This window comes from Mirounga leonina, unplaced genomic scaffold (assembly GCF_011800145.1).
Source record: "Mirounga leonina isolate KUSES-001 unplaced genomic scaffold, KU_Mleo_1.0 Mir_53, whole genome shotgun sequence".
Classification (NCBI taxonomy): domain Eukaryota; kingdom Metazoa; phylum Chordata; class Mammalia; order Carnivora; family Phocidae; genus Mirounga; species Mirounga leonina.
This window is the reverse complement of record NW_023270807.1, coordinates 79949917-79977267: the sequence shown is the minus strand read 5'-3', so window position 1 is coordinate 79977267 and position 27351 is coordinate 79949917. Positions and strand designations below refer to the sequence as shown.

At 36.8% G+C, this 27351-nt stretch overlaps 1 long non-coding RNA gene across 9 annotated transcripts in view; it reads left to right on the top strand.

Moving 5' to 3' along the window:
* The window catches only part of LOC118000712, a 103003-nt gene that overhangs the window by 40018 nt on the left and 35634 nt on the right, over positions 1 to 27351 (top strand). For all 9 annotated transcript variants that reach the window (XR_004676531.1, XR_004676532.1, XR_004676530.1 and 6 more), the window contains exon 3: positions 9911 to 10004. This is a non-coding gene — a long non-coding RNA (uncharacterized LOC118000712). The remainder of the gene's footprint in view (positions 1 to 9910; positions 10005 to 27351) is intronic.

Here is a 27351-nt window from a genome sequence, read left to right as displayed (position 1 = left end):
CTTATTATTCATTGGGTGTTGAATTCCACAAGCCTAAATAAGTATATATAATTCTATTTTGTACATGTATGTGTTTGTAATTAATGATGTGTTTGCACTTATTTGTTAAATTACTGTGCTTTCTCTTTCCCTCTCTTTTATTAAATGGATTATGTGTTTTTGTCACGTGATTTTTTTTTTTGCTAGTGATTTTGGCAGTTTATACAACTAATTTGTTTTTAATATTAATTATTCATAAAGCCTTTACTTATGTTGAACTTATTTCTGTTTTTGCTTAGAGATATTATATAATTTCATCATTTACCATAATTTTATATATATAATCATATCTATATATCCATATATATTCATTTAGTTGAATTTCTATAATCTCTGTAAAAAGGTAAACTTAGGACATTATAAATTGACTCCCTCTCCCATGCTCATACTCCCAGCCCTCTACCAATGTTATGTTGAAATCACCAGAGATTTTAGGTCCAAAAATTTGATCTTGTTTGATTTTTTACATTATGCTTCAACAAATATTTAAACTTAACTAGGATTATTGGTTTCTTTGCTCACCACTTTTTCTGATGGCCTAATATTTCCCACTTCTTGGGCTTCTCTTTCCTGTGTTATAGTTAGGAGTGCTTTTTTAGAGAACAACTGTGGGTGGTAAACTTCCTGAATCATTGGATACCTGAAAATATCATTATTTTATCTCCAATTTGAATATTAGTTTTTTAGGTTTAAATTATTAGTATTTAATATTAGTATTTTAGGTTTAAAACCAGTGTTTTAGTGATAACATTAAAGATAGCTTCATTATCTTCTGGCTCGTAGTGTTGCCTAGATGATTCTTGTCCATTTTTGTTAATAGCCTATTTTTTTCACTCTAAAATCCTGTAGGATTTTTCTTTTTATCTTTGGAATTCTGAAACCTCAGCATGGTGGCCTAGGTATATTTCTATTTTTATACATCTTACTTGGTACTCCATAAGTTCTTTCGGTTGTGCCATTAGATCCAACATTTTCTTCTGTAATTTATGTTATTTCTTTGTCATTTCTCCCATGCCAGCTTCTTTGTTCTTGTTGGAGTTTTTTTTTTTTTTTTTAAGTAGGCTCCATGCCCAGCACAGAGCCCCTTGTGGGCCCTGAACTCCCATGAGATCGAGACCTGAGCTGAGATCAAGAGTCAACCAACTGGGCCACCCAGGTGCCCCTTTCTGGAGCTCTTAATAAATGGATGTTGGAATTTGTTTTCCTCGTTTATTAACTTTTCTCTCATTCTTTCCATTTCTTTGTACTTTAGTGTTGTGTTCTGGAGGATTTCCTTGGCTCCATTCTCAGCTCATGGATTTACTGTCTAGTTGTGCCCATTCTCTACTCAATCCATCTATAGAGCTTTTTTTTTTAAATTTTTTATTGTTATGTTAATCACCATACATTACATCATTAGTTTTTGATATAGTGTTCCATGATTCATTGTTTGTGCATAACACCCAGTGCTCCATGCAGAATGTGCCCTCTTTAATACCCATCACCAGGCTAACCCATCCTCCCGCTCCCCTCCCCTCTAGAACCCTCAGTTTGTTTTTCAGAGTCCATCGTCTCTCATGGTTCATCTCCCCCTCCGATTTCCCCCTCTTCATTCTTCCCCTCCTGCTATCTTTTTTTTTTTCTTAACATATATTGCATTATTTGTTTCAGAGGTACAGATCTGTGATTCAACAGTCTTGCACAATTCACAGCACTCACCATAGCACATACCCTCCCCAGTGTCTATCACCCAGCCACGCCACCCCTCACTCCAGCAACCCTCAGTTTGTTTCCTGAGATTAAGAATTCCTCATATCAGTGAGGTCATATGATACATGTCTTTCTCTGATTGACTTATTTCGCTCAGCATAACACCCTCCAGTTCCATCCACATTGTGGCAAATGGCAAGATCTCATTCCTTTTGATGGCTGCATAATATTCCATTGTATATATATACCACTTCTTCTTTATCCATTCATCTGTCGATGGACATCTTGGCTCTTTCCACAGTTTGGCTATTGTGGACATTGCTGCTATAAACATTGGGGTGCACGTACCCCTTCAGATCCCTACATTTGTATGTTTGAGGTAAATACCCAGTACTGCAATTGCTGGATCGTATGGTAGCTCTATTTTCAACTTTTTGAGGAACCTCCATACTGTTTTCCAGAGTGGCTGCACCAGCTTGTATTCCCACCAACAGTGTAGGAGGGTTCCCCTTTCTCCGCATCCCCGCCAACATCTGTCGTTTCCTGACTTGTTAATTTTAGCCATTCTGACTGGTGTGAGGTGGTATCTCATTGAGGTTTTGATTTGGATTTCCCTGATGCCGAGCAATGTTGAGCACTTTTTCTGTTTTTTTTTTTTTAAGATTTTATTTATTTATTTGAGACAGAGAGAATGAGAGAGAGAGAGCACATGAGAGGGGGGAGGGCCAGAGGGAGAAGCAGACTCCCTGCCGAGCAGGGAGCCCGATGCGGGACTTGATCCAGGGACTCCAGGATCATGACCTGGCGAAGGCAGTCGTTTAACCAACTGAGCCACCCAGGCGCCCGTTGAGCACTTTTTCATGTGTCTGTTGGCCATTTGGATGTCTTCTTTGGAAAAATGTCTGTTCATGTCTTCTGCCCATTTCTTGATTGGATTCTTTGTTCTTTGGGTGTTGAGTTTGATAAGTTCTTTATAGATTTTGGATACTAGCCTTTTATCTGGTATGTCATTTGCAAATATCTTCTCCCATTCTGTCGGTTGTCTTTTGGTTTTGTTGACTGTTTCTTTTGCTATGCAAAGCTTTTTATCTTGATGAAGTCCCAATAGTTCATTTTTGCCCTTGCTTCCCTTGCCTTTGGTGATGTTTCTAGGAAGAAGTTGCTGTGGCTGAACTCGAAGAGGTTGCTACCTGTGTTCTCATCTAGGATTTTTATGGACTCCTGTCTCACATTTAGGTCTTTCAACCATTTTGAGTCTATTTTTGTGTGTGGTGTAAGGAAATGGTCCAGTTTCATTCTTCTGCATGTGGCTATCCAATTTTCCCAACACTATTTGTTGAAGAGACTGTCTTTTTTCCATTGGACATTCTTTCCTGCTTTGTCAAAGATGAGTTGACCATAGAGTCGAGGGTCCATTTCTGGGCTCTCTATTCTTTTTTTTTTTTTTTTTTTTAAGATTTTATTTATTTATTTGAGAGAGAGAGAATGAGAGAGAGCAAGCACATGAGAGGGGGGAGGGTCAGAGGGAGAAGCAGACTCCCTGCTGAGCAGGGAGCCCGATGCGGGACTTGATCCAGGGACTCCAGGATCATGACCTGAGCCGAAGGCAGTCGCTTAACCAACTGAGCCACCCAGGCGCCCTGGGCTCTCTATTCTGTTCCATTGATCTATGTGTCTGTTTTTGTGCCAGTTCCATACTGTCTTGATGATGACAGCTTTGTAATAGAGCTGGAAGTCTGGAATTGTGATGCCGCCAGCTTTGCTTTTCTTTTTCAACATTCCTCTGGCTATGCGGGGTCTTTTCTGGTTCCATACGAACTTTAGGATTATTTGTTCCATTTCTTTAAAAAAAGTGGATGGTATTTTGATGGGGATTGCATTGAATGTGTAGATTGCTCTAGGTAGCATTGACATCTTCACAATATTTGTTCTTCCAATCCATGAGCATGGAACGTTTGTCCATTTCTTTACGTCGTCCTCAATTTCTTTCATGAGTATTTTATAGTTTTCTGAGTACAGATCCTTTGCCTCTTTGGTTAGATTTATTCCTAGGTATCTTATGGTTTTGGGTGCAATTGTAAATGGGATCGACTCCTTAATTTCTCTTTCTTCTGTCTTGTTGGTGTATAGGAATGCCACTGATTTCTGCACATTGATTTTATATCCTGCCACTTTACTGAATTCCGGTATGAGTTCTAGCAGTTCTGGGGTGGAGTCTTTTGGGTTTTCCACATAAAGTATCAAATCATCTGCAAAGAGTGAGAGTTTGACTTCTTCTTTGCCGATTTAGATGCCTTTGATTTATTTTTGTTGTCTGATTGCTGTGGCTAGGACTTCTAATACTATGTTGAATAGCGATGGTGATAGTGAACATCCCTGCTGCGTTCCTGACCTTAGGGGGAAAGCTCTCAGTGTTCCTCCATTGAGAATGATATTTGCTGTGGGTTTTTCATAGATGGCTTTTATGATATTGAGGTATGTACCCTCGATCCCTATACTCTGAAGAATTTTGATCAAGAAAGGATGTTGCACTTTGTCAAATGCTTTTTCTGCATCTGTTGAGAGGATCATATGATTCTTGTTCTTTTCTTTTGTTAATGTATTATATCACGTTGATTGATTTGCAGATGTTGAACCAAACTTGCAGCCCAGGGTTAAATCCCACTTGGTCATGGTGAATAATCCTTTTAATGTACTGTTGGATCCTATTGGCTAGTATTTTGGTGAGAATTTTTGCATCCATGCTCATCAAGGATATTGGTCTGTAATTCCCCTTTTTGATGGGGTCTTTGTCTGGTTTTGGGATCAAGGTAATGGTGGCCTCATAAAACAAGTTTGGAAGTTTTCCTTCCATTTCTATTTTTTGGAACAGTTTCAGAAGAATAGGTATTAATTCTGCTTTAAATGTTTCATAGAATTCCCCGGTAAGCCATCTGGCCCTGGGCTTTTGTTTTTTGGGAGATTTTTGATGACTGCTTCAATTTCCTTAGTGTTTATAGGTCTGTTCAGGTTTTCTATTTCTTCCTGGTTCAGTTTTGGTAGTTGATACATCTCTAGGAACGCATCCATTTCTTCCAGGTTATCTAATTTGCTGGCATAGAGTTGCTCATAATATGTTCTTATACTTGTTTGTATTTCTTTGGTGTTGGTTGTGATCTCTCCTCTTTCATTCATGATTTTATTTGTTTGGGTCATTTCTCTTTTCTTTTTGTTAAGTCTGGCCAGGGGTTTATCAATCTTGTTAATTCTTTCAAAGAACCAGTACCTAGTTTTGTTGATCTGTTCTACTGTTCTTTTGGTTTCTATTTCATTGATTTCTGCTCTGATCTTTATTATTTCTCTTCTCCTGCTGGGTTTAGGCTTTATTTACTGTTCTTTCTCCAGCTCCTTTAGGTGTAGGGTTAGGTTATGTACTTGAGACCTTTCTTGTTTCTTGAGAAAGGCTTGTATTGCTATATACTTTCCTCTTAGGACTGCCTTTGCTGCATCCCAAAGATTTTGAACAGTTGTGTTTTCATTTTCATTGGTTTCCATGAATTTTTTAAAATTCTTCTTTAATTTCCTGGTTGACCCATTCATTCTTTAGTAAGATGCTCTTTAGCCTCCATGTATTTGAGTTCTTTCTGACTTTCCTCTTGTGATTGAGTTCTAGTTTCAAAGCATTGTGGTCTGAAAATAGGCAGGGAATGATACCAGTCTTTTGGTACCGGTTGAGACCTGATTTATGACCTAGGATGTGATCTATTCTGGAGAATGTTCCATGGGGACTAGAGAAGAATGTGTATTCTGTTGCTTTGGGATGGAATGTTCTGAATATGTCTGTGAAGTCCATTTGGTCCAGTGTGTCATTTAAAGTCTTTATTTCCTTGTTGATCTTTTGCTTAGACGATCTGTCCATTTCAGTGAGGGGGGTGTTAAAGTCCCCCACTATTATTGTATTGTTGTCGATGTGTTTCTTTGCTTTTGTTATTAGTTGCCTTCTATAATGGGCTGCTCCCATGTTAGGGGCATAGATATTTACAATTGTTAGATCTTCTTGTTGGATAGACCCTTTAAGTAGGATATAGTGTCCTTCCTCATCTCTTATTACAGTCTTTGGTTTAAAATCTAATTTGTCTGATATAAGGATTGCCACCCAGCTTTCTTTTGGTGTCCATTAGCATGGTAAATGGTTTTCCACCCCCTCACTTTCAATCTGGGAGTGACTTTGGGTCTAAAATGAGTCTCTTGCAGACAGCATATCGATGGGTCTTGTTTTTTAATCCAATCTCATAGCCTGTGTCTTTTGATTGGGGCATTTAGCCCATTTACATTCAGGGTATCTATTGAAAGATATGAATCTACTGCCTTTGTATTGCCTGTAAGGTGACTGTTACCGTATATTGTCTGTGTTCCTTTCTGGTCTATGTTGCTTTTAGGCTCTCTCTTTGCTTAGAGGACTCCTTTCAATATTTCTTATAGGGCTGGTTTTGTGTTTGCAAATTCCTTTAGTTTTTGTTTGTCCTGGAAGCTTTTTATCTCTCCTTCTATTTTCAATGACAGCCTATGTGGATATAGTATTCTTGGCTGCATATTTTTCTCATTTAGTGCTCTGAATATATCCTGCCAGTCCTTTCTGGCCTGCCAGGTCTCTGTGGATAGGTCTGTTGCCAGTCTAATGTTTCTACCATTGTAGGTTATATATCTTTTCTACCAAGCCGCTTTCAGGATTTTCTCTTTGTCTCTGAGACTTGTAAGTTTTACTATTAGATGTTGGGGTGTTGACCTATTTTTACTGATTTTGAGAGAGGATCTCTGTGCTTCCTGGATTTTGATGCCTGTTTCCTTCCCCAAATTAGGAAAGTTCTCTGCTATTATCTGCTCCAATATACCTTCTGCCCCTCTCTCTCTTTCTTCTTCTGGGATCCCAATTATTCTAATGTTGTTTCATCTTATGGTATCACTTATCTCTCGAATTCTGCCCTCATGATCCAGTAGTTGTTTATCTCTCTTTTTCTCAGCTTCTTTATTTTCCATCATTTGGTCTTCTATATCACTGATTCTCTCTTCTGCCTCATTTATCCTAGCAGTTAGCACCCCCATTTTTGATTGCACCTCATTAGTAGCCTTTTTGATTTCAACTTGGTTAGATTTTAGTTCTTTTATTTCTCCAGAAAGGGTTTCTCTAATAACTTCCATGCTTTTTTCAAGCCCAGCTAGTATCTTTAAAGTGATGATTCTGAACTCTAGATCCGACATCGTACTAATGTCCATATTGATAGGTCCCTGGCAGTCGGTACTACCTCTTGTTCTTTTTGTTGAGGTGATTTTTTCCGTCTTGACATTTTGTCCAGAGGAGAATAGATGAATGAGAGAACAAAATGCTAACAGGGTAACAATGTCCCCAGAAAATATACTCTAAACAAATCAGAAAAGACCTGAAGCCGGGGGAAAAGAAAGGGAAAGAAAGAAAAAAGAAAAAGAAAAAAAAAGAAGAAGAAAAAGATAAAAACAAACAAAAACAGAACAAAACAACAAAAAAACCAGATTATGATCAAATATGATCAGGCTGGTGCATAGATCAGTACCACACACTAGATTTTGGGTGTATTTTGGTCTGTTAGAAGAAAGTGCCTCCCAAAATTTTAAAGAAACAAAAACTTATATATGTACAAAATAAGGGTTGATATGATGAAGGGATGGAATATGACTGTAAAGATGAAAATTATAAAAAATTTTATAAAAGGAATTGACAAGAAGTTGTTTGAAAAAAGAAGAGGATTTAAAAAAAAAGAAAAAAAAAGGGAGAGAATGTGATCAGGCAGGAGAGTAGAACAAAACCATACACTAGAGATTTAGGGTGTATTTTGATCTGTTAGAAGAAACTATCTCAAAATTTTAAAGAGAGAACAACTTATATATATATGCCAAAAATAAGGGTAACTACTATAAAGGGATAGAATATGACTGTAAAAATGAAAAATAAAAGTTTTTTTAAAAAGGGATTGATAAGATGTTGGTTGAAAAAGGGAAAAAGAAAAATTCAAAAAAAAAAAAAGACAGTTAAAAAAAATTAACTTTGAAAGACTGAAGAATCATGGTAAAAAAGCCATGGATTCTATATGCAATATTCCCCTAGCTCTGTACAGAGTTCTGCCGTTCTCATTGATCGGTAAACTTGGTCTTGGCCGGCTGTTCTCGCTGATCTTCTGGGGAGGGGCCTGTTGCCGTGGTTTCCAAATGTCTCTGCCGGAGGCGGAACTGCCCCGCCCTTGCCCGGTCTGGGCTAAGTAATCCGCTCCGGTTTGCTTTCAGGAGCCTTTGTTCCCTGCAAGCTTTCCGTTCAGCTTTGGAGGCGGAGAGTGAAAATGGCGGCCTCCCAATCTCCGCCCTGGAGGAGCCGAGAACTCGGGGCCCGCTCCTCAGTGAGCCCCCAGAGAAAAGCAGTCAGTCACTCCCGTCTCCCCGGTCTCCGGCCGCACTCCGTGCTCACCCGGCCTGTGACCGCGCGTTTCTATCTCTGGCACCCGACCCCGTGCGGAGTCTCCAAACCCAGCAGATCCCTGCGGTGCACTCCCGCGCGGCTCCTCCCGGGGGAGGAAGGTGAGTCTCCCCGGATCTGCCGCTTGTTGGGTCCCTGCTGGAGGAGCAGGGGCCCGACTGGGCCGCGGATCCCGGTTTATGGCCACCCCGAGCTGAGAGCCCGCGCCTGGGCTCCGTCTCTGCAGCCGGCTTCCCCGCTCCGATCCCTGGGAGCTCTGCCACACTCAGGCACCCCCGGTCTTTCTGTGACCCCGAGGGTCCTGAGACCACACTGTCCCGGAGGGTTCCACCCCCGCTTAGCCACCAGAGTGACGTCCCTCGGCGGAGCAGACTTTTAAAAGTTCCGATTTTGTGCCCCGCGGCTTTATCACTTGCCAGAAGCGGCCGACGGAGGCCCCTCCCCTGCCGTCTATCCTACCGAATATCGCCGCGGATTCACTTCTCCGAACGTCCTACCTTCCAGAAAGTAGTCGCTTTTCTGTTCAGAGAGTTGTTGCTAATCTTTTCTTTGATCTCCTGTTGAGTTTGTAGGTGTTCAGAATTCCTATATGTTATGTCTGATTTATGTCTATGCCCCTCTGAGTGAATTTTAGATAGTAATAGGAAAAGTGGAAGTGACTCTCAATATTTATGTGGAAATTTTCTTCCCAAATATAGCAGTAAACAAAAGAAATTCTCCTTTCGGTTAACACCCACTCTGAGCTAGAATTGTGATAGTTATCCAGTTGAATTCCTGAGACCAGACGAAATCCAGGTTGCCTACTCCTCCGCCGTCTTGCTCTGCCCTATAGAGCTTTTTTAAAAACACTTCAACTTCCTTAGCTTTCAAATCTACAAAGTCTGTTTCCTTTTTTGTGGATACAGAATTCTCAAAGAGCTGAGGATACTTTTAAAAGTTTGTTTTATTTATTTTATCTGTCTCTTTTATGTTGTTGTTCTCTTTTTACGGTTATTGTTTGCTTTCATGAAGTTTCTTGGTTTTGATTTTCCTGAAATTATTGGTAATTCTTTTGTTTTCTGAAAATTTTATATTCAAGTAACCCTATCTACTAGAATATGACTTCTAGTTATGTTTATGATAAGCTCTTTAGTGATATGGTGTAGAAATACTTCAAATTATGTAACTACTTACAGATTTCTTTCCTATTTTCAAAAATAACTATAGATTTATTATTTTAAATATAGATATTTTTAGATATAGTGATATTAGTTTGTGACATTTTAGACAAAATAGCAGCTAGATCTATGTATTCCTTTCTCCATATTGATCCAATTCTCTTAAGTATTTTGAAATTGTTAAAGATTATTATATTCCCTTTCATACTATATTCATGGGTAGATATAGGTATAGATATAGTTAGACATATAAGTAGATATTATTTTTATTTTCTTTTATGGTAACTTAGGCATATGAAGAGGTAGAATTGTATATTCATCCTGCCATATTGATCTAATCCTCTCAGTATTTTATTAACTGTTAAAATAATGATTAACCAATTTACTCATCTGGATCACAAGCTCTTAAAAGTACATGTTGAATCTTTTTGTTTTCCATATATGCTTTGTACATGACATTGGTTTGATAAACTTCTGCTGAATTAAAATGAGTTAAATTGAATAAAGTTCCTTAAGCACCAAAAATTTTGTTTATTACATCTAGGCCAAGCATGAATCTCCAGAGGGACAGAGAGAATCATAACTTTTCTTAAATAACAAGATGGTGAAATCAATCAAATAATAGTTCACTGAATCAGGTAACCAATTTCTGTGATTTTTTTTAAATGTGTGAATCAACAATTTGATCAGCTGAAATAATACGATATTTTAGTAAAAGGGTAGTATTTTCATACATGAATCAGATTGTCCTAAGTTCTTTAATTTTACTCACAAGTCTTTCTCACTAAAAGAAAATATAAATCACTAAAGTTATGTCTCAGTTTGTAATTATTTGGACTCTTTCTATTGGATCCAGGCAGTAGTAGTCTCTTTCATGGGTGAAAAGAGAAAAAATTAAAAATAAGACTTTCTATTTTTTCCTATATGTTATGTCTGATTTATGTCTATGCCACTCTGAGTGAATTTTAGATAGTAATAGGAAAAGTGGAAGTGACTCTCAATATTTATGTGGAAATTTTCTTCCCAAATATAGCAGTAAACAAAAGAAATTCTCCTTTCGGTTAACACCCACTCTGAGCTAGAATTGTGATAGTCAATAAGTCTCTGTGTATATCCTCACTGTGTAGATGAAGCTATTAAAGTTTGGAAAGATTTCCTTCACATTTATTAAGATGGCTAGTATTAAAAAAAACAATCAAACAAACCAAAAAGAAAATAACAAGTATTAGCAAGGATGTAGAGAAATCAGAACTCTTGTTCGTTGCTGGTGGGAATGAAAGTGGTGCAGCCACTTTGTAAAACAGTATAGTGGTTTCTTAAAAAATTAAAAATAGAATTATCATATGATCGAGCAACTCTACTTTGGAGTGCATAGCCAAAATAATTAAAAACAGACACTCAAACAGTTACTTGTATACTCATGTTTATAACAGCATTATTCATAATAGCCAAAGGTGGATGCAACCCAAGTATCTATCAACAGAGGAATGGATAAACAAAATGTGGTATATACATACAGTGGAATATGAGTCAGGCTTAAAAAAAAAAAAAGAAATTCTGACACAAGCTATAACATGGATGAATGTTGAGGACAGTATGCTAGGTGAAATAAGCTAGTCACAAAAATATAAATACTGTATGATTCCATTAATATGAGTTAATTCAGAGTGACAAAAAATAGACCCATGTTTGCCAGGGGCTGAGAGGAGGAGGGAATGGATTGTTGTTTAACAGGTATAGAGTTTCAGTTGGGAAAGTCAAAGAAGTTCTGGAGGTGGATAGTGGGGATAGTTGTAAAACAATGTGAATGTACTTAATATCACAGAACTGTACACTTAAAAATGGTTAAAATGGTAAATGTTATGTATATTTCACCACACACATACTCAGAAAGGTTAAATAAAATTGCTAAATTTCTGCTACTGGTAAATGGTAAGGTGAGAATTCCAACCGAGGCATGTCTTCATTCATTCCATCAGCAAACTACTGTATTCCTCGTATATGCCAGACACTAGGCTAGTGTTCACAAAGTGTGAAAGAGAGATCCCTGCCCACTTGGAACTTACATTCAAATTGGAGGGGAAAGACAATAAGTCAAAATAATTAAAGTATAAATTTTGTGGTATCTGAGAAGGTGATGAGAGCTACTGGTAAAAGGAAAATTGGAACAAGGTGGGAGGAATTGGGTCTGGCAGTATAACTAACTTCTAAACTCAGGCTTCATCCACAGACCTATGTTGTCTGTCAAGATATAGTATTTCAGAAAAAAATATGGAAGTTTTCTTTATTTTGGATGTGTTTTTGTTTTGTCTGTTTTCCCATTTCCTGTAAGTACTTTATTAAGAAAGTAAAAATAAGGCATGTTTTATTTCTCTTCAGAATCAGAATAGAGCTCTTTAGAACAATGCATTGAAATAATATTTCTCTTGTAAGAAAACCTCAGTGTGTAGGTTATTGTCCCTCTTACAAACCTAGGAAATAAAAGACATATGGAGCTTGGAGAAGACTCATACACCGTAAATGGGAAAAATGTTCTTGAACAATACAAGAATTCTCAAACTTCCAAATATGGATAGTAATACATCTGTATGAACATCCTAGATCTGGATTTTGCCAGTTGTGGATTTTGTCAATTGTGTGGCCTTTAGCAAGCCAGACTTTCTTCTAAGCAAAACGGGAATAAAAATATCAACTCTATTCATTTTACAGGGCTACTGTAATAATCAAATAACATAATATTAGAGAACCAGTTTGTTATTTGTCAAACACTATATAAAGATGACTTAGGCAGTGGTAATAGTATTATTACAATATATGCTTTACTTTTCGCTGAATATGAAGAGCTGATTTTGGAAGACCCACAGTTTCTCTAAATGCAAACCAAGGCCTTAAATACTCACAACACAAAGGAAAGAAGGAAGAATCAACTTCTTCCTCAATGGAAGTGCCATAGCTCTAACTTCATAGGATCTTTTTGGTGCGGAGTAAGGGATTGCTAATGGAAGCATCGAAATCACAAAAGTCCTTACAACCAGCCATTTTATTCAGATTGTATGAAGCTTTCTTGATTTTAGCATTTTTTTTTCTCTTCTAGGGAAATAATTCTTCCCTTTTCATATTTATAAGAGTGTGAGTTCAATAAGTGGTGAAAATCTGGAGACCAAAAAAAAAGAAAAGAAAAAGAAAGAAAGAAACCAATGCATAATTTACAGTTCAGTGTATCCATCTACTGCCAGTATAACAGAGCTCTAATTTACTCACCAAATGAAAACGCTTAAGTTAAATAGGAATTAGGTCACTCATTGGTGTGTAAGTATACATATGCACTGAGGCACTGGTCCCACACTGGGACCAAATGTGGCTATCCTAGAGAGAAGTGACTGCTCATGTACAAGACTGAGAACTCAATTCATGATGCAGCTTTAAAAAAATATAAATGCAATATTTATGTGTGTGTGTATATCTATACCTATCTCTCTCTATATATTGTACCTATTATACCATATTGTAATGACATATGTTGTTGTTGGTTAACTCCTGGAAGACAGAGTCCCTAATATTTACTGCAACTCTTGGCATGTGGATGGTAGAGTATCACAGCTCTTATCTTCTGCAGAATTCAGTGCTGAAAGTCTGAGTGGTCAGTGGTTTGTAGTATGACCCAGGGAATGCCTGATTGCAAAGGATATTTGCTCAGAAGAGAATTTGAGAAAGGCTTAGAGGATGCCTGGCCCCAGCCAAGAAGACAAAGGTTCAGGGCATGGCTTAGCCCTCCTAAGTGTACTAGAGCACTACCTCATTTCCATATTGGTTTTTGATCTAGAAAACTCTTAGTTGTGTGTACCTCAAATCAGAAACCAATATCAGTGGAAGGAAAGCTCAAACTTCAAGTCCTATATATTGAGATGTCACAAATATGACAGGGAAAGCAAAGTGAGAACAAGTTGAAATAGAATGAAGCAGGGAAATAACTGGGGATGAAAGAATAACACACTGCAAGCAAGGACAGAGATTTGGACATGTGTGCTGGCCATGCTCTATGGGTGAAAGTCTCTATGGAGAGTTTCCACAGTCATCCTTAGAGCCTTCCTCTTTATTTGCCCCAGGTCATTCTTCCCACTCTGCTTCAGATCCTCTTGCCTTCATTTGTTTTCCCTTCTTTTCCAGATTGTCCCTTTCTGATTGCTCTTTACAAGGTTGACTTGGATGGAAAGTCTGTCCGGATCAAATGAGGTTCACCTCAAGACATGGCCTTCTGTATTTTTCTCCTTACATCTAAGCCCTAATAGCTACTGGCAAGTGATATCCCTCATCTTCAACTATTCTAAATTCCAAGGACATAAGAGCCCCAGTAGAGTACTCTGGATCCCCTAATTCTAGTTATTTGGGAAAATTGACATCTTAAGAAATTTTTTTTTAAATTACATGTGTATGTTTAGCTCTTCATGCACAGCTTAGTTCATGGGAAAAACAAGTAACTTTGATAAACTCTATTTCAGGTATGATGAGTTTGGTGTAAGTATATGAGACTGCCCTGTAGCAGATCAGTTTATGGGTCTAGAGTCACGCAAAAGGTTGGGCAGAAGACATCAATTTAGGAACTATCAGATCCCGGGTTTTATTTCCTGCTAAACTTCTCACATACTTTCAGTTATCATTACAATATACAGATGTAATCATGTCATTGCCTATATACAAAAATCTTCAATGAATCCCTAGAATATGAAAAATAGAGTTTTAATACTTCAACATGGGCATCAAACACCAAAATTTGACCCTTTATAGACTTTTCCATCTAATTTCTCCACCACTGGCTTTCCACAAACATGCTTGGCAATATCCCAATTTCAGACCTTCCTTTAAGTTGTTTTCTCTCTTTAGATTGCATTTTCTCCTAATATCCAACTTCTGAAGTCTAGTCTCTTCATCGAGGCCCCTTAAAATTTTTGTTCTTCTAATATGAAAGAAATTTCTTCTGCACAATATTTTTTTAAAGATTTTATTTATTTATTTGAGAGAGAGAGAGAGCAAGCAAGAGCTCAAGAGCAGAGGGAGGGAGAAGCAGACTCCCTGCTGAGCAGTAAGCCTGATGCGGGGCTTGATCCCTGGACCCTGGGATCATGACCTGAGCCGAAGGCAGCTGCTTAACTGACGAAGCTACCCAGGCGCCCCACACAATATTTTTAATAACAAAATTTTTATTTATCATGAAGCTGTTTGCCAAAAAAATTGTTCCTCTATTTTATCAACATATCTATTTACCAACTTATGTCTGAACATTTTTATTCAATCTCTCAAGAAGTCAGAATAGCATATTTAAGATAGATTCTGTGCTGTTTGGTGATTTTCAAATTTTCCAAAGGAAAAGATCTGGCTCCTCTAAGAAGTCTTTTATTCCTGTCAGGTAATTAATCTTCATGAAGAAGAGGCTTTGAATGAGAAATTGGAGATGAGCATGGAAAGTATACAGTTATAAGTTTTATGGTAGAGTGTACCCACCAGAGCTAAGCTGAGGGAAAGTAAGTTACATTTCATGTTCATAAAATTATAGGGGACAATTAAATAGATCATTAACTAATTAATTTAAAAGATGACTCCAGGGACCTGAACTGTCCTTGGGAACAGAAGAGTGGAAGTGGTTATGGATACCTCAGAATTGTAAAGGAAAAAAAGTACTTTTGTAAACAACAAAACCAAAAACCAAAAACAAATGTAGCCTATTCAATAGCATGGGATTGTGATAGAATAAGCTATGTTTAGAGAATAACCAGCATTTTGGTACAGTGGAAGTATCATGGGCATAAGTTAGCTAGAGATTAGAGTTTGAGTGAATTTGTAGACCATACTAAGATGTTTGGATAATTTTGATCAGAGGATTTTGCCTGGTGTTACATTGTATCATATGCTTACTTCCACTTCATTTAAATTTTTCATAAATACTATTTTAATGATTATATATTCTGTAAAATTATTATATCATGATTTGTTTAAGGATTACTTGGATATTGGGTATTTAGGTATTTTTGTTTTGTTTTGTTTTGTTTTTCACTATCACAAACATCACAACAGTAAACACCATTGTAAACTTTGCTTGTGATAATCCATCTCTGATTATTTCCTAGTAAAGGTACTTCTGAGGTAAGACTAGAAACATATTACATTCAAAGAAGCCAGACATAAGCATGGCCCTATTCCAGGTGTTCATCTTTTCTTAGATTAGAAAAATGTTGGGTTGTTACAACAGCCTATTAATTAAACTCCTGCTTCCAGTCTTGCACCCCTCCAATCCATTCCCTACATTAAGCCAAAGTAAACTTCCCAAAATATAAATCGGATCCCATCCTCCCTACTAAACTTTATGCAAGGATTCCTTAATGTGTCATGTATAAAGTATTCAAATTCAAGAGCATTTTAAGACTTTTAATACATATTACCAAATTGCTTGCCGGAAGGTTGCGGTAACTCATACTCAAACAAGCAGTGTACAAAGAATGGATCTTATCATGCCTTCACTAACATATGGTATTCTCATTTGTCACATATGCTGTAATGATCTATTATTGTCTGTCTCTTCCATTAATTTATTAATTAGTTACAATCAGGAATTCTGTCCTATTCATCTTTGGATCACAAAGCCCAGTGCAGTGTTAGTGAACAATGAGTGAATTAATACTACCTAACAAAAGTACTTCATCTGTATGTAGAAATTAAGATCCTTTTATCCTTTGCTCTGCTGAGATTTAGGGAAAGACAGGGTCAAGGCCAGAAGTTGAGGGTTCAAACAACGGTTGAAGTATCAGACATGGAGCCAAAGATCAAAGTAAGTAATACAAAAGCCATTAGTTCAGGACATCTGACAAAAGTCAATCTCTTATGGATGATTCCATTCTTGTTTTAGATGCTCCAACATACATGCTGTTTATTAAGTGATATGTAGTTATTTTGACTAAAAAAACCCAAGGTGAGGAGATCAGGTGATATAGCCCCACTTCAGTTATGTTCACATGAGGAAAGTCTTCCTATTGGAACTAAGAGATATGAGTTTCATATGCAAGGCAGGCAGTGTGCAGGGGAGGGTCATTCACTTCCATGAGAAGACTCATGGGTATGAATCCTTCCTAGAGCAGTGGGACTTTCAAACTTTAATGTGTATATAAATCACTGGGGAATCCTGTTAAAATACTAGATTCTGATTCAGAAAACCTGGCTGGAGTCCTGGTATTCTGCATTTCGAACAAGCTTCCAGGTGATGCTTGTGTTGCTGATACATGGACTATGCTTTGAGTAGGAAGGCTCTAACATATTTTCTCCTTCTTCATCTGCTTAATGAGAATTTTACTACTTACCTCAAAATATTGTTGCGAGACTTAGATATCAAAAATTTAGGCAATGTAACTGGTTATATAAATACCTCATTGATACTCTTTGTAGAATTATCATTTCATCATTTCCAGTGGGTCTCAAACTTGGCTAGACATTAGAATCACCTGGGGAGTTTTTTAAACATACTGATGCCAGGGCCTCCTTCAGACCAGTTAAACCAAAATCTCTTGGGATAGAGACCAGGCATGATTATTTTTATAAAGCTTCGTAAGTAATTTTTTTTTGGACAATCCAAGGTAAGCCAATGACACACATCTTTATCAACTTTCCAACTGTCTCCAAAGCTATGAGAAAATTTTAGTTATTTGTGTAGCTAGGTCTCGGGGCTGTTATAATCTTCTAATATAAGGTAACTATGTGCTGATGAATTGAGGGAGCATCTGAATTCTGAGAATGGGGCTCCAGACCCTTCTTTTGCATATCAGGTACTTTGAAGAGGCATAGGGGAAGCACCTCATGGGGATCCACTCTTTGGGCATCTGGTAGGGATCTCCAACTCAGCAGAGCATCAGAAATCAGACTCACCTCTAGGGGTGTGCACATATATGGATTCCCAGACCTCACCAGTCGGTAGACAGAGCTCTGACATCTGGCTGTTATTTTAATTTTAACTCCTTTAAAATGTTTCTTAGGGATTCTGATGCCACTAAGTTTGAAATAAATACATGCTAGAGAAAGAGAAAGTGAAATTCATCTAATATGTCCTATGATAATACCTCTAATAGTGAACAAAGTCTAGCTGTATCTTTAATATCACAAATAACAGCAAAGCCTTTCTTGATTGTGACTTTAGCTTTGCTGTGCCTTGAACTTTTCTGCTTGTATATGTATTGATAGGCCTCATAGAAAAAGGCTCAAAAAGTGTTCTGTTATGTTTTAACTATAAAGTACCCTTTAAAGAACTTTCTCTTTTATGGGAAAATCCAATTGAAGTGTCTCATGATGATCAAACACAATTATTTACAGAGGAGTATATTGCTTCAGAAAGTATAAACTACTAAAGACAGGGTCCTTGACCTGAGAAGCTTAAGCTTTAAGATAGGGGTAAACACAAGTAAGATAACAGTAAAACAGCATTGGTCTCAAGGTTGTAGAGGGATCAACCTGGAGACCGTGGGCAAGCTGAGTGACATTATTCACTTCCAGTGCCTCATGAAGTACGCTGACTTCTAGAAAACCTATAGTAACTTTGGGACACAACAATAGTGGAGAATTTGAGGTTTTAGTTTCAGGCTTTCATAGGGAAAGTTGAAAACAAAATAGTCACTTCAAAGTGTGGTTTTAGCTTCAGTTAACATTCTACAGATGAGATTTATCACTATCTAGGCCAGTGCTAATTTGGTTTTGAAGATCTTATGAGTGGATTGTTTTGTGATGCCAAGACTTTTTCATAGGTCCATTTAATGTCCAGTGTTTTCTTTGTTAGATTAAGAGATTTATATTTTATTTATTTATTTTTTACTAAAGCAGCCCAATATAATGTATTAAATAAATATGATAGAAGTTAATCAAATGCTTATCAGCCTCAATTTCATTTGCAATTAGTCTTTCTGAGTATTTTGGCTTTGGCTCCATAACATTAGTATAAGAAGGAAAATATAGTCAAATCCCAATGTGATATTTGGTCATTAATAGTTTAATGTGTGTTTATTTTTCCTTCCAGATTTTTATTTCAGAAAATAAATCCTAGATTATGTTCTCAAAGGAATTAGAACTATTTCTGTGTATCTATTCCTTAAAACCCTCTAGGCCTTTCTCCCCCCTCCTTGTGGTTCTTATAAAGGTTTAACAACTGGCAGCCCTGGAATCTGATGACCTCTTTCTTTCCTTTGACTAGATAAGGTAGCACAGCTGCTAGTAAGTTTTCCCACAGACTCTGCCAATGGTGCTTGTGGGGAGGGGTGTCCTTCTGTGGACGGAGAGGTAATTCGATCTTCACACGGCTCAGACCTGAGCCTTGTCAGAGTTGAGACTGTGTGCTATATTAAATTACATTCAGTGTTTTCTGTTCTACTCCTTGAACTACTGTTCACAGAGACCACCCAACCTACAGCACTTTCTTGAGCCCATGGGGAACCCAGTTATAACTGTCCACATGGCCATTCAGCCAGCAGGCTGTCTGGAGCTGGCTTCTTCAGAACCCACTGATAATGTTTCTGGCAGGACAATTTCACATCTCCAGTGAAATCTCATCACATAAGGAAAGTTAATAATCTTTGGTGAGAAATGACTTGTGCTATGAACCTGCAGAGCAGGAAATTGAGAAGCAGTCAGGCAAAGTTTAGAGATGAGCAGTTTGGTTTTGGTGCATTGCCTTTCCTTAGCCGGCCCTAACTACAAGCTATTCTGTGTCTGTATTTGTAGCTTCTTGTGCCCCCACCCTTATCCCCTAGTTCACTGATTTTCAAACTCTAGTGTGTACCAGACTCAGATTCCAGGGCCTCCATAGAGATCCTGGAATCCATGGAGAGATTCTGATTCAGAAGTCTGGTGCTACATGTTTAACAAACACCAGGTGCTTATGACTCAAATGATCTAAGGATTACACTTTGACAAAGGCATTAGTAACAAAATGCTATCAATCAATCCTCTTCCCACATATCAAGAAGAGTATATATTTATATTTTACTGTGAATTAATGTGTGATCCTACTCTCAAAAAACTTAAATTTTATTGGGAGATGTAGAGAAAAAAACCTATTCCAAGATAGGTATACAAAAACAGTAATACAGTTGACCATAATCTACTATTGACTGAAAGCTTTACTGATATCATCAACAGTTCAACACATATTTTGTATATGTATTATGTACTATATTCTTACAATAAGGTAAGCAAGAGAAAGAAAATGTTACTAATAAAATCACAAGTAAGAGAAATTCATTTACAGTACTATACTGTATTCATAAAAAATGTGTATAAGTGGACCTGCGTTCACACCCATGCTGTTCAAGAGTCAACTGTATAGACTGTAAATGCTGGATAAATTAACAAAAGGGGCACTTACTATTATCAGCTGTGGTCATAGAAATCTTCCTAATATTTTAATCTCTTCATTTTTGGAAAAGTTACTTTTGAAACAAAATTTTAAGTGGGAGGGAACCAGTGATTTTTGCCTACAATCCCAGCCAATGGTAGAAATGAGTTTGTTAATGGCTTAATTTATGAATAGAATACATTAAGTACATGTTATGTGAAAGACATTTTTGTTGTTGTTGTTCTTGAAGTCTCTTCATATCTACTCTGGTCAGAAATTAAGTGTTCATCATTCTTAAATTTCCCTAAAGCAATAGAACATGTCCAGTATATTTGAAGAGGAAAAAGACATCCTCTAAAATTAAGCTCAAGGAAAACACTGGGGCTCTTTGGAAGTCAATTCACTCTTATAAAGTCTAATGAGGGATTTAAAGACATTTTAATATGGCTCAATTTATTACACCAGCAACAACTGGTACTGCTACTGCTACTTTTGCTAGGGGTTTTTTAGGTACCAAAATATAAAAATGTACAATGGCATAATTTTACTTAAGTCAAAATAGAGTAGTAGAAAGATTCCAAGGCTGTGAGTCAGGTGACATAGCTTCTAATATCAAGACTGGAATTCACTAGCTGTATGACCTTGAATAAATAAATTAATTTTTCTGTATCCCAGTCTTCTGTAAAATAGAGCTAATAATATTTATTTGTTCTATGTTAAAGATTTATTAGGAAGGTAAATAAATGTAATAGTAACAATCTTTGCATATTAAGTAATGTGTTTGAATATGATATGATTTTTTAAATATATACATCCAGGTACGTATATATACACATATATTTTTCCCTCTGCAAATCCACAAAGTAAGCTATGTGATGGAATTAAGTATCTTGCAATGAGGCTTTGTACTCTGTGGTTCTTTTGGGTGTACTTTTCTCTTATCCTCTGTTCTCATCCTTGGAATTGCAAGAAGGAGGTTCACAATCCTAAACCAAATTAGTATCAGCTTAACTGGGTTTCTATAAATGCTATAATAAAGTTAAGATATACAATTACATTACAGCAATGATGATTAATAAGTGAAATTGTTATCAAGGGGTTTACTATTTTCTAGTGAGTTCTTGATATTAAATGACAATGTCAAGTTTTAATCAAATAATAAGAAAAGTTAAAATTTAAAAAGTATGGAGATATCTCTCTAAAGAGAATGCTTCAAGTTCATGAACCTGGGATTTCTGTCACAAATCAAAGGATCTGTGTTATTAGCAATGCCATTTCTAGTTGGGGCAGAGAATTTTAAACTAAGATACAGACTTTGTTGCTTTTTTTTCTTTTTAATACTGAACAACTACTATGTGAAAGACACCATGCTTGAGAATGTAGGAGATATAAAAATATTTAAGTGGTGTTATGAGTGAAAGTACCATGAGTGAAACACCAATAAAGAGAAATGGGAGGTCAAAAGAGTGGAGACTCTTCAGAAACTTGGAAGGATCAGCTGTTGTTTCAAAGATGCTAATTTGAACTAATTTAGAAAAGAGGCTTCAGACACATGAGGGAGGAAGAAAGGGCATGCCAAGTAGAGAGACTATTAGAAGCAAATACATAGCGAAGGAATAGTGAAGAGATATATTAAAAACAACAACAACAACAAACAATCCATTTTACCCATTTTCATTCAAATTTCAAAGCAGGGAAAGAACCCCTGTTTTTTAATTTGCTTTCACTGCTATGATCTGAATGTTTCTGTAACCACCAAAATTTTTAAATTAAAATCCTAAACCCCAATATGATGGTATTAGGAGGTGGGGCCTTTGGGAGGTGATTAGGTCATGAGAATGGAGCCCTAGTGAATGGGATTAGTCTCCTTATAAAAGAGACCCCACAGAGCTCCTTTACTCCTTTTACCATGTGAGGACACTGAAAATATGCTGTCTATGAACCAGGAAGGGAGACTTCACCACATACCAAATCTGCTCATGCCTTATCTTGGCCTTCCCAGCCTCCAGAACTGTGAAAAATAAGTTTGTTGTTTATAAACCACCCAGTCTAAGGTATTTTGTTATAGCAGACTGAATGAACTAAGACATTCACATTTATAATATTCAGGAAAAAATTTTGTCTAATTAAAAGTCAGGGGAAAAATATTGACTCTACATTTTAAATCTGTTTCAAATAAAACAGTTTTGTTATAAATATTCAATTTGAGCTATTTAAGAAAACAGTCTCCCAGCTGTTAGAGACACCATAATAGAACACACACCAGAAGTTGCTGGAGCTGCTTTCTGTCCTGACCTTACTGTGTGAATCTGGGCAGGTCACTTAACTTTGCTGAGTCTCATTTTCCTGAGGTGTGTGGGGTTGTAATGGGAATTAAAATAAATGGTCTCTAGGATCCATCCCAGCACTAAATATTTACAAATTCTTATTTCCAGCGTTTGGAGTTATTCATACATTTTAATGTTTAGTTTCTTTTTTTCCCCTCCAGAATCACTGATGCCAGTCCCCCTAACTTTTTCTTCCCCCCACCCCAAAACCACACATTTCTCCATTGCTTACTAGTATTAGAAATATTATGAAACTGAATTAGGTGGGCTAGATATCATCTACAAGAAATCCTAGGTTTACCAAAGAAAGACATAAAATGAGTAGTTATCACTTTGGGGCATTTGCACATATAAGTTATTCATGTGATATGAGATGTTAGGTGCTCTGAAGGTGGGCTTATTTGGATAGGAGTCTCTCCATACTCAGAAAGAGATGCTGAGAACATCCTCTTGTTTTCTAACAGAAGATCAAAGACCCTAAAGTCTTGAAATTGATTCATATTTCAGACTACAGATAATGTTGAAGAACTAGGAATAAGGAAAGGTATAAATATATTAATAAATTGCTAATATATAGTAAAGCTTATAATGTACTAGGCATTGTACCAAACAAATTTGTTCTCATTTAATTCTCTTAATGACTGTATGAGGTGGATATTATTATCAGTCCCATTTTGCTCATGTGAAAACTGAGAGTTGAAGAGCCTCAGATAAATTGCCTGAGAGTAAACATTGGCAGAGCCAGGATGCAAGACTAACTCTAGATTTCTTCTCTTTATTGTTTTACCATAATCCCCTGTATCATTTAATTTGGTAGCATATGGGGACCACGAAGTATGCTTGCTTGTTAGCTAGACAGTTCTTTTGCTTCATGATTGGTCTCATAATATGCTTTACTTATATTATTTTTTAAAAATGTATGTATTTACTTGAGAGAGAGTACACATGTGTGTATGCGTGTGAGCAGGGGAGGGACAGAAGGAGAGAGAGAGGGAGAGGCAGAGGATCCTGAGTTCGACTCCCTGCTGAGTGTTGTACTCGACAGGAGGCTCCATCCCAGGACCCTGAGATCATGACCTGAGCTGAAACCAAGAGTCAGATGTTTAACCAACTGAGCCACCCAGGGCCCCTTACTTACACTATTAAAAGAAGAAAATAAGGTATTTGAAATGTTTAACCCCAGTCAAGAAATAACCTTAATGACTAAACCAACGTATTTCTGTTCTTGCCCTTTTCTTTCTATTTTTACTCACTATGGCATCATTCCATTGCACACCTAACCCCCCAAATTAGCAATCTCTATAGGTAGTAGAATTAACTGTGGCTTCTAAACAAGCTCAATGTTTATAGAGTGAAATGTCCCCATGCAAGAAAGAGACTTTTCACTTGCTTAAACCTATTATATAAGCTGCCATGTTTTCTTTCAACAGTTTAACAAATATTGTCTTTTATTGGCTGGAAAAAGAAAGTGGCCAAAAGCATTTACACTTTTTTACCTTGTAAGTTTTGAAAGTTTGAGCACAAAATGCGATAAGATGCTTTGGAATCTTTGATATCATTTCTTCCTTTGGAGCATATGTGGTAGAGCAACAAGACAGGGTGTTATTTCCTTGCTGGAATCACATAGAGCCTAGTCAGCCAAGGCAATTTCACAGTGCCTGACCAAAACACCTTGGCTGCTGCCCCCACACATGGGGGAGATGTTTTTGGCTGGGGACGATGGCTTGAGTCAGTGATTGCTGAATGCCCTGTATTTGGCATTCTACTTTTCATGTAAATAGTAGGGAGAACAGAGCAGGCCTTCACGATTATACTCTACTGACTGAGAGATTTTGGTGAGTAAACATCCACCTAGTTGTTAACTCCATTGGGCTTTTCTGTAGGTTAATATTTTGCACTTTCTCATTTTGAAGTTCTAGTTGATGTTGCTATTTTTTTGATATTCATTGATCAAATATCAATTTGATGTTTCTAAGCTACTCTGATGCATGAATTCAGAAGTATATATTTGGCACATTATTTCTCTATGATTGCTTCTTGTATTTTGTTTAGCTTTATTTTCTTAGTTAGACAAAGTTTCTTAAGAGCATGTTCCAGATTCTCAAGGCTCATATTCACTTACTATTTGTTGAGTGCTTAGTGCAGTGCTGAGTGTATAACAAACATCCATTAAATTTTTAATTGATTGAGTTCACTTGGCTATTGGCTGGCTCCATGGAAGTAATAAATGGGTATTTAGAGTGGGCCAATGAGCTGAGTTTGTAAAAGCACAGTGCAGTTGTCCATTGGGGTTGGGTGGGTATTGGTCCCTAGGTGGAATAATTTGATTTATGAATGTTGGCTATTCAACCAACTCCTCACAAATGTGTGAGACTAATGCAAGAAAGAGACTGTAATTGAATCAAGAATAAAAAGCAACAGCCTAAGAGTATTCTCTAAAATGGTGGTTCAGGACTGACCCTCAAATATTTGAAAGCAAGCAGAATAGTAAAATAAATTTCTTTCTTTCTCATTCTCTCTATACCTCCCTATTTCCTTCACCCCCCCCCTTACATCTTTTTTCCTTTTCAAAAAATGTTGAGCCCCTTCATGGACCAGATACAGTTGCTAGAGGTAACAAATAAAATGGCAAAAGAGATACACCCTGACTTCTCTGCTCACATTTCAGTGGAAGAAACAGACTGGAGCTGGTGAAGGGCGTTAATCAAGTAACAGGGAATGAATGCTTTCTATGAAGGGAATGGTATGTGCAAAGGCCCAGAGGTAAAAGAAGGAAAGCCTGATTAGAACAGACAAAATAATGTTAGTATAATTTGGGGTCAGGAGAAGAGGTGTGAGACTTAATGTTGAAGTAGTATAAATGGACCCCATTATAATGAAAAACTTCATCAATCCTACTAGAGAATTGAAATTTTATCCCTTGGAGAAGAATCAGGATTTTAAGCAGAGGAATGGCATGCTCAGATTTGTGTTTTTCATAGCTCAGACTGACTGGACCAGGGGCTGGGGAAAGACAGGAGGCACGAGATAGGATATTAACAGTGAGGATTGAAATAGCTGAATGGATTTGAGGGATATCAAGAGAACTTGGGGACTAGTTGAGGAGAGTAAGTTAAGGATATATACATTTCTAACCTGAGTCAGTAGCACCAGTTACTGAAATAAGAATCAAAGCAGAAGTAGGTTAGGGAAGGGAAATTAATGAATTCAATTTTAACCCTGATGAATTTGAGACATAGAAATAACTAAGGTCAAAATGCACAATGGACATTTCTTGTTCATAAGGAGCTTGTCATCATATTGCACATCTTTATAGGGGTTAGTTTTATATTGTTCTTTGTGACCTTCATCATTATTATTATAGTCAACATTACCTACTTGCCTTGCTTAAACAAAGGCTGTGAGGGACACAAAAGCACATAAGATATGTCTCTTCCCTTGAAGAGATCAGGGCATGGATGGGTAGATAAGACCTACACTAAAAAACAGAAAACCAACAAAATCATGTTTAGCGAAAGGCTAATATATGTATTGCAAATAACCAGTGTTACAGGATTGCTAATAACAGAGAGGCTAAACTGATTAGAGAGGGTATAAAAAAAAAAAGGTGATGTTGGTCTTGATAAGGTATAGATAAAGGAAGATGATGAATATAGGCATTTCTAATTTGGCGGCAGAAGTGAAGGGAAAATAGACAATTTTATTCATAGTTTTAATGTAATATATGTGTTGAAAAATAGTACTATTTATGCAAATACTGGCCCATCATGTTTGTTGTTAAAAGAATGATAGCTTACCAGTACATATCCATTCAGGGCTGTAATTTCTACCTTGGGCACTAAGACCTTGCACCTATGTAAAAAGTTTACTAAACCAGCCATGAAATGTGGATTCTCTTAGGAAAAACCAGATGGGTAGAGATTCTTTGCATGGATTGGCTTTGCCCACCCTATGCCTCTGATTTCTTAAATAACACTATGTAAGCAAGTTCACTGAGAGTTGGTTGTCCTCTCTGTAGTTGTTAAAAACAAATTGAAAGTACATTAATGTGGGACCATTGGCATTGCTATATTTAAAGTAGCCAAAGAGAATTAAAATACAAAGCTATTTACTTGGTGGGCAAGTGTAGTCTAAAGGCCCATGAATTAGAGCAATTCTGTCCAATAGAAATATTAAGAGAGCCACAAAGTTGAGCCACATATATAATTTTAAATTTTCTAATGCAACATTAAAAAAAGTAAAAGGAAACAGGTGAAATTAATAGCACATTTATTTAAGCTGATATATCTGAAATATTATTTCAATACCTAAGAAACATAAAAATGTATTAGTGAGATATTTTAAATTATTTTTAATATGAAATCTGTGAAATCTAGTATTATTACATATTTATAATTACATCTATCTATCACATCTCAGTTTAGACTAGGCACATTTCAAGTACTCAGGAAGACTTGACCACCCTATTGGATAGCAAAGATCTAAAGGTTAGAGTGGCAAATCTTACACTTTCACCCTTTTATCTGAACTATAATGTTCAGGTTGCTGATTACTGCACACCTTTGGTTGGCTCTGCAGATCTTTAACTCTTTTTGAAAAGATTCTCAGCAACAAAAGAAATAAGGGAAAAAACATAAAAGAGAATTAACTTCTCTTAAATATCTTGTAGGCTCCAGGCAAAGGGCTAGACACTTCATATTCATTATCTCAATAGCTACTTCATCAGCTGTTTGTACTGAGATAGGCATATGCAAATAAATCCATAAACAGACAAATAGGCAAATAAGAATTACTTATCACACAATAAATCCAATGGACAAGGACATTGAAATTCAGAGACACTAAAAAAATTACCCAAGATTACACAGCTAGTAAGTGTCGGACTATGAATAGCATCTAGATCTGTTTGATTCTGAAACTGATGCACTTTCCACCATACTTTGCTGCTTCCTAAAGCACATCCCTGGTTTGGCTCAATCAAACTTTTAGTAAACACTGAATCACCATGATTTTGCAGCAGAGAACGTCTTGGCGAGATTTTATAATAGAAAAGATACCAAAGGAGAATTATTTTAAAGACATTTTGCTCCTGATACACCCTGAAGTTTAGTGAGGAAAAAACAGTTCCATTGGATTACTCAGGAAAGGCAAATAAGAATTTTGAGGAGGAAAACAAAACGGATGGATTGGATCTGAACAAGGAGTAAGGAAATCTCAACCTTAATACAGATTTTGTATTCAATCCACTAATGCACCTTAAACTCACTTAGAAGATTTGCTATTCCAAACATCTGAGGA